Raw genomic sequence first — 8,182 nt, 5'->3', positions numbered from 1 at the left:
TATTTTACCACATTACTAACCTTAAGCGGAAAAACAATTGTATATCCCAAATTGAATCTTTGGTTAGCTTAAGATAGAATTATGTATGCTAGTTAAGTATGGAAATTTGTGGGAACAAAAGTTATTAAGGGAATGTCTCGTGATAATACAATGGGAATTTGGATACCTACTCATGTGAAACTATAGGAATTAAAAATCTATGTGCATTAATAAGCTATGTTTATTTTTATAAAAAAAATCAATGAATAAATAAGGGGACAAAATTACCCCAATGCTGAATTAAAAAAATTCAAAGATCAATGCACATATGATAAAATTAATACATGAGTATGGAATGTAAAAGGGAATTCAGGGTAGCTAGGTATGAATTCTAAAGTTATATAAAATATATAGGTTGGGTTAAAGCTGGGTTAATTAAAGATTCAATTTATAAGCTCACTTAACCATATATGTATCCCTATCCTTAACTTGGCCCCATTACAACCCTGAAAAGACCTCATGATGTTTGTATTGGCATATTAACTGTTGTTGATTTGTTAGGAGAAAAACAAAAGTTAGAGAGCATGATTAGAGAATGATAGAGTGATTACCCAATACACTAGAGAGATTAGAGCGTACATACATCATCAATGAGGGTTCAATGCTTGAATTTCCATGTTCCCTGCTTTCATGAGCTATCTTCTTGCACTTTTATCTGTCTTACTGTATAATGATAGAATTAGTGGAATTTGATTTGTAATTCTTTTGAAGAGCTTATTTAATTTTGATCAAGTGGGCAAGAATCATATAGTTGCATTCATATATATAGGTTGCATTGCATTGCATTGCATGAGTTTCTACATGTTCATACTTATTTATGTTATCTCCTTCAGTTAAGCATGAGGACATGCTAATGTTTAAGTGTGGGGAGGTTGATAAACCACTATTTTATGGTTTATATTGTATTTAATTGTGTGGTTTTATCATGATCCTTACCCACTTATTCATTAATTTAGCATGCATTTATATTTCCTTCTTGAAATTATTACATGATTGAAAACTGCTTCCTAGAGACTTTTAATTATGCATTTTAATTCTCCTTTATTCCATTCGATGCCGTAATTTGTGTGTTAAGTGTTTCAGGCTTTATAGGGCATGAATGAGTTGGAGATTAGAAAGGAAGCTAGCAAAAATGGAAGGAACACGAGAAATTGAGGAGATAACCAGCGAGAAGTGACACGGCCGCATGGCTCACGCATTCGCGCTAAAGAGGAGAAATCGCCGTGACGCGGCCACATGGCTCACGTGACCGCGTGGATTAGAAAAGCAGAAATGACGCGTCCGTATGGATGACGCGATCGCGTGACGAGCGCGATCTGCATAATCTGCAGAATTCGCTGGGGGCCATTTTGGACCTTATTTTGACCCAGTTCTTGGCTTAGAACAGCAGACTAGAGCCAGAGAACATGCAGAAACCAGAACAACAATTCATTCTACACAGTTTTAGTTTTTAGATCTAGTTTTTACTCCCCCTCTAGGTTTTCTCTCTAGACATTCATAGTTCTTAGGATTCTATTTTTCTACCACTTTTTGCATTGGGATATTGAGAAGAGTTATTACCTCATCAAGACTTCGTCATTCTAGTTCGTTTTCTTTACTTGGCTTTACTCTCTCATGTCCTTTGCTTTGTTTAATTTTACCATTGGAATATTTTTAGGATTATTTAATATAAGGATTATTTTTATTGTTAATTGATTATTTTTTATTTTTATTTACAATGTCTTTCCTTAATTCCTTTTCATATGTTATGAATTTTACATTCACAATGAGCGAGTAGTTCCCTAACTTGATGGGGAGTTTATTGAAAGGAACCCTTGAGTTGGAAAGCTTGAAAGAAAGATTATAATTGGGTTATTGTTGGCTTACCCTCTAGTCACTAACACCAATTCCTTTTAATTAAGTGGGTTGCAACTTGTGAACGGGCATAACATCCCAACTTGTTTGACTTTCCCTTACCTAGTAAGAGATAACTAAACAGGATAACCTTTAATTGTCAATTAATCTAGAGAGTAATCCAACAACAATGGGACTTCCAACTAATCAACTCCCAGTCAAGGCTTTTATTTACATTATTCAAATTCTCCAATTTTATTTCCTGTTTACTCAACTTAAACCTTTTTAAAAACATCTGATTAATAAAATAGCATACTTTTCTGCAACTCGTTGGGAGACGACCTGGGATTCATACTCCCAGTATTTTAATTTTAAATTTCTGTGACACCTTTCTAAATTGATAAGTGGATTTCTGGTGAGTTAAGAACTATACTTGCAACGTATATATTTTAATAATTTTTAATTCACCAATTTCTGCTCTCATCAATGACATATACGCATCCCTAAATGTCAGGCACCTTTGGCAAATTTTATATCATTTTGAAGTCCCGGATGTTAGCTTTCCAACGCAACTAGAACCGTCTCATTTGGACTTTTGAAGATTAAATTATGATCGATTAAGTACAAATAGGTCAGGATTGACAACTTAGCAATTCCTTCATTTCTTCATGAGTTCTCCATTTTGACATGCTTTTTTTTTCTTCATTCCCTCAATCCAATCTTTTCCTTATAAACCTGAAATCACTTAACAAAAATATCAAGGCATAGAATGGAATCTAGGTGAATTAAATTTAGCTATTTTGAGACCTAAAAAGCATGTTTTCACACTTAAGCACAATTAAAGGAGAATTTACAAAACCATGCTATTTCATTGAATAAATGTGGGTAAAGTTGATAAAACCCTCTAAATTCAACACAAGCTAAACCCTAAAAATGGGGTTTATCAGTATGACCACCCCAATTTCACTTACGTATGGTGTCCACACAAAAAATCGGCGGTATGTGAACAAGAGAAACCTTGTTTATGGTTGTCGGCAATAAGAAGGACATATGAATGTAGAGGATGAATGTCCTCTTAAACTTCAGTCGATCTTCGTCCCTGTCAACACTAATCTCCATCACCAAGTCTGTCACAAAATATTGCCTTGGAAGATTCTTTAAACTTCTTTGTCTTCCTTACTAAGCTCTTGAAATTTATCTTTTCTTTGAAAGAGCAGCCCTACAAAAGCAGCAAAAATGTTTTAATAACATATATATGATGTAAAAATACACTGAAATAATTTTCAAAATAGATTACAAAGAATGCAAGTATAACAGTTTATGTAATCGGTTACCAGTTGCATTCAAGCCAAGGGCAGTTCCTATATTTTCCTGGGTGATGCTCAATACACTGTACCAGGTATCCAATGTAGTTTTTATCAGATCAAATGAATATGTCAAATCTTTCAAGAGCTTATGTGGTACATTCATGGGAGGGAACTGCATCAAACTACCAAATCCCAATTCCAGGACAATGGCTTTTTTTTCATGACTCGTGCTTTTGAATTTATTCTAAAGAAGTCTTGTGGAGCATCTCAAATCATGAGTTTTATGTAAATAGACGAGAATCATCTAAATAAACTATATTTATACAAGGAAAAATTGAGTTGGTCTAAGATATATGTGCTTACATTATAATTTGGTGCAGGGTTCTTGCTTGCCAATTTTTTGTAACGAATAAAAAATAAGGTTAACAGATAACAACAGTACCAAGTGCACCTCAGTCACCAGAAATACACCAAAATATGAGCCATATATACCTCTATTATTTTTTTATTACATGAAATAATGTGAGTTCAAAATGATATTCAACTCAATCAATATTCTATTTCTAGTTACAACAAGAATAGGACAACAGCACCAATTACACTTGAAATCACTTGAAATATACTGAAAGTTTCTAGTCATACAAACTCAGTTCCTACAGACAAACTCAGTTTGAAACATACAAATATGTACAAAAACACATTCAAATGCCTCGAACACATGAAAATATACATTGAAATATACGCAAAACAGTACATAAGATAGTTATCACTAATTGAACAGTATGATGAGAATAGTAGTATGTACTTTTAAATCAAGAACAGATAATGAATTTACTATATAAACATAAATTTGACTATCTAGTATTTCGCAATCGAAATGAGAAAAAGAAAAGTGAAAAAATCTAGACATTTAGTGAACAGTACCTTCAATAATCTTTCGTCTTTTGTTTCTATGGTTTTTTTATGGAGATTTTGAACTTTTCACGTAGTTTTCCTTGAGTTTTCGCGATGATATTGACTGATTTTTAGAGATTTCAAGCGTTGTTTGAATTCTCAGTGTAACACCCTCACTATCAGAATGTCACGCTTCCGGCTGTGCTACTCTAATAGCTCGGGAATTATGACAACTTTTACAATATTTAATACTAAAATATGAGCCTGTTTAAAACTTAAAAACGAACATTGAAAACAATCATCTGTACGTTACAAAACAGGTTACAATACTTTCAAATAATACATATATGTATATACACAACACAACAGTATACAAATTTCATATATCAAAACTCCTATCCTCTTGCAAAAATTGCTAGAAATAAAGGCGAGGGGAAAATAAAAACTAAGATAATACAAAATCATGTCGAATAAACAAAAAATGAATATAACTCTTCTAAAGCTTCGTCACCCATATCCTGAAAAGGAAAAAACCTGTAGGGGAGTGAGAACATCGTCCTCGAAAGGGTTCTCACTATAGGGTTATAGAATTGCTATAATAGGGTACGAAAATAAAACCGTTTTTAAAGTACAGTGATTAATAACCACCTTATGCTCTTTTCAAAACCAAAGAATAATATTCAAAATCCAAAATCCTTTCTATAAGGGAAAGTTGTTCATTACTTAGAAATCCAAAAGCCTTTTTAAAAGTTTTTCCTAGACAGTATGAATGACCAAATTGCTCCAAGCATAGGTTCATTAAGTCTATGCTGAACAAGTTTATTTTTTCATACTTTTCTAAACCAAAAACACAAACCAAACACAGCCTTCAGCCCATCTTATAATGAACAATGGTCCTAGGCCCAAGAACCTTAATCAACAACCAATTCATCATAATCCAACCAATTTTCAGTTGCAAACACAAGTAAAAAGGTTCAAACACAAACAAGGAGTTATATCAAGTAGAGCAATTCGCAATTAAACATAACTATTCACATAGGCAAACCAATTACAATATGCACACCCAAACAATGTCAAATAAACGCATATGATGCATGACTGTCTTACTGGCCATGAGCTCATGCATCGGTTATGTTTCCAGACCCGACTTGGATAAGCGGGATTAAACCACCATCCTTATCCGTAGGTTCCACAAGCAAGTGTGACTAAACCACCATCCTTACCCGTAACACGCAAGCAAGATTAAACCACCGTCCTTGCCAAATAATTTATCAATATGTGAGTGGGATAAAACCACCATCCTCACTGCAGGCGGGACAAAACCACCATCCCTGCACAACGGTTTACGCACTGAGCAAGCAGGATTGTACCACCATCCTTACTAGGACAAAAATCCTCATCATATTCTCAGTAACTTTCTCAGTCAATCAGACTAAAAATCTTATTTCAAAAATCATTCTTGGCTCACTTTCAAATCACAAATGTATTCATTTCACATCTTGCCAAGAACCACTTTTCTTAAGTTAATTTTCTTTTCAAAACTTTCAAACAACTTCATAACCAAGCCAAATTCAAAATTTCTTCTTGAAAAACTCTAAATCACTCATTTTCAAATCATTTTCTCAATTGCTTTAAAATCAAACGCTATTAATTGAAATTTATAGCAAGTTCTCAAGACTTTTGGGAAAACAACCGGCCTCATTTTCTTATATTCCGTAAAGACTCTTAAAAAAATCATTGTTTTCTTAATTTAATTTATACAAAGGAAGTTTCTAAACCCATTTAAAACCAAATCATAGAAATCAGAAGTTCCGAACCAAAATCAAATCCAAACTCAATCTTAATTTTATTCTTGAAACCAACTCTTTCAATTCCAAAAACATCACAAAATGACATCACTCAATCAGAGTCCCTTTTTATATATAAAATCAACCTTAAAACATAATACTTTCCTTAAGTGCTTTAAAATCGTAAAGTAATTCTTTTCTGAATAAATCGAACTCAAGAAATATTTTTGTCAAATAAATTAGATTCAAAAAATAACTATTTCCTTAATAAATCAAATAATATGATTTCCTCAAAATTAAACTTTTCTAAATAACATTTCAACAAGGTTTTATATTTTATAGAAAATCTGGCAGCATTTCCCTTAAAACTTGGACTTTGCCACCCTCTTCGAGTCCAAACCGAACCATTCTTCAACCCTTTCTAACGAGTTCAAAATCAAATCAGTTTCCAATAAACAAAATTCAGATTTTCAGATATAGAAATCATTTCAATGTCCAACCAACCAGAAATCAAATAATATTTCAATCAAACAGTCAACCATATCACCCAAGACAATTTAGACAATTCATAAGACTTACATAATCACCAGAAATTGTATTTATCACATCTTTATCCATTTATAACAATTACAAAGTATAAAATAAGATGTTTTAGAAAATCATCCCTACCTCAAAAAGTCGAACCCATAACATAAATGCGGCAACGAATCCTTTCCTTTCGACCCGAATCCAACAGCAACTTCAATTCATAGCTCCGCATACATCGTAACAGCATAAATAACTCTAAGTCACAACATGCAACCCCGGTTACTAAATCCTAAGAACATTAATATCACAAAGACTTTAATACACGTAACAAAACACTAACACGGGGATTTCCGAAACATAAATACTTACTGAACTAGCGAAACGAAGCAGCCACGAACTCTGAGCATGACACGCAAGCATCGATACACAAACCTACGATAGATAACGCCACAACACCTCAGCCTAAATGATCAGAACATCGACAAAAGGCTTCTCGAACCAAAACGCTTACCAAGACAGCAGGAGAATGGTTGAACTTAAGCAGCGGCGGTCTCTGAACCGGTTCGGTGGCAGCCACGGCAACCACCTCAAGTGGCAGTGGCATCTAGACACCGGTGACAACAACTAAAACTAACATGCAACGACAATAAATCTTCCATAATCTCAACGAAAAGTAAACCAAACTCAAAACCCTTACCGACAGTGCTATTTCTGGTGACGGCAGTGGGTCTCAGGCGGCAGAGGTGTTCCCGGAGGCAGAGGCATGGACAGAAGCTTCGGCAACAGCAGATTTGGTGGCGATAGCAGAAACGCGACGGCTTCTCCACGGCGGCAGCTCTCTCGTGGATGGCAGCGGCAGTATCAGGCTCTCCTCCGGCGACGCCCTTCCCCCACTGCTCTCTCGGATCTCACTCTATCTTCTGTCAATAGCAGCGGCGACGAAGGATCGATGATGGCACCTCGGTGGCGTTTCCTCTTTCCTGATGCTGCTTTCTCTCTCTTCGCGAAGCAGCGGCAGCTTGCAAGGACGCTGACGACGACGCAATGGCGATGGTGAAATAACAAATATAACCTTTTTGCTTTAAATAAATAAGTATAACTTCATAAAAATAGATATATATTTTTATTATTAATATCAAATAATATTGTATAATTAATTGTACTTTATATTACTTGACAAATGATTAATTTTTTTCATTAAATATTTCAAAATATATTAAATGACTACTTCTGTTAAAAATATTATTATATAATATAGTTTTTTTGGGTAAAAATGTTAATAAACCAAGTGTCTTTTGATATTACACGAATGTCCCAAAGCAAAAAATGTTACGTGCATGTCCTTAAACAACAAATCTATATAAATCGACTTGACCATATTCGATTTAGTATTTCTGGTGCTAAATCGAGTCAGCTTAATTCGAATTAGTAAGAATTGATGCAAAATGAAATGCGTTTGATTTATGCATCAATGATATTACCTACATGTCAAACTAGGTTACTTCGATTTACCCCAAGAATTTGGCATCTTAGTAAATCGAATGAGCTTGTGTCGATTTACTCCTTACTATTAGTCACCTAGTAAATCAAATGGGATAGTTTCGATTTACATGCAACGGGCTAATGAATAAATCGAATCCATATAGTTCGATTTACCATGTATTTACCAACACATGTAAATATATTTATGTCAATTCGATTTATTGTGGTGCAAACATATATAAATAGGAGTTCAAATCAATTTATGTTTAAAAATTCTATATTAAAATTAATTTTAATAAAATAAATATTGTT

This window comes from Arachis duranensis, chromosome 9, assembly GCF_000817695.3.
Source record: "Arachis duranensis cultivar V14167 chromosome 9, aradu.V14167.gnm2.J7QH, whole genome shotgun sequence".
Classification (NCBI taxonomy): domain Eukaryota; kingdom Viridiplantae; phylum Streptophyta; class Magnoliopsida; order Fabales; family Fabaceae; genus Arachis; species Arachis duranensis.
Note: the sequence above shows the minus strand (reverse complement) of the source record.